General features: G+C 37.3%; 1 long non-coding RNA gene across 1 annotated transcript; it reads left to right on the forward strand.

Moving 5' to 3' along the window:
- LOC136546115 (uncharacterized) lies at positions 1 to 470 on the forward strand. The gene is made up of 2 exons (XR_010781263.1): positions 1 to 133; positions 241 to 470. It is a non-coding gene; the product is annotated as an uncharacterized lncRNA (long non-coding RNA).
- The last annotated feature ends 328 nt before the right edge of the window (positions 471 to 798 follow it).

Below are 798 nucleotides of genomic sequence, written 5' to 3' on the forward strand. Positions count from 1 at the left end.
GGAAAAGGTCCCATGCAACAGTCTCAGAACCAGCAATTCCCAGTGGCTAAAGACCAGTGTCTCCACTGCAAGAAGACAGGACATTATAAAAAGAATTGTCCTGATTTCTTAAAGATGATTATGAAGAATAAAGGTGAGAACATTATTACGTTCGTAAATGAATCCTTGTATGTAAAGTTTTCAAAATCTACTTGGTGGATTGATTCAGGTGCAACTATTCATGTTGCTAATTCATTACAGGGATTCCGTTCGATGAGAACTTTGCAAAGAAGCGAAAGTTTCATTAAAGTCGCAAATGGAGTACAAGCAGATGTTGAGGCCGTTGGAGATCTTCCTCTAGAGCTTCCAGATGGCTTCATACTTTTTCTTAGAGATGTTCTTTATGTACCTTCTTTGCAAAGAAACCTTATTAGTGTATCAAAGTTGGACCATGATGGTTATGATTGCCATTTTGGAAATGGCAAATGTCAGATATTGTTTAATAATAAATGTGTTGGTCTTGCCTTCCGACAAGACGAGCTTTATTTGTTATCACTTCGTGAAAATGTGAATTCCGTATGTGATGTGAATGAAAATGTATCCTCATCGAACAATGGAAACGGAAAACGAAAGAGAGCTCACGATGCGTTGTCAAAATTATGGCACTGTCGTTTAGGCCATATTTCGAGGGGGAGAATAGAAAGACTAGTTAAGAATGATATTCTTCCTCCATTAGAGCTCTCAGAGTTAGAACAATGTAGAGATTGTATAAAAGGAAAGTATGTAAAGAAAATTAAGAAAGATGCCAAACGAAGCGCA

The sequence above is a fragment of the Miscanthus floridulus genome, chromosome 3, assembly GCF_019320115.1.
Source record: "Miscanthus floridulus cultivar M001 chromosome 3, ASM1932011v1, whole genome shotgun sequence".
In the NCBI taxonomy this organism is placed as follows: Eukaryota; Viridiplantae; Streptophyta; class Magnoliopsida; order Poales; family Poaceae; genus Miscanthus; species Miscanthus floridulus.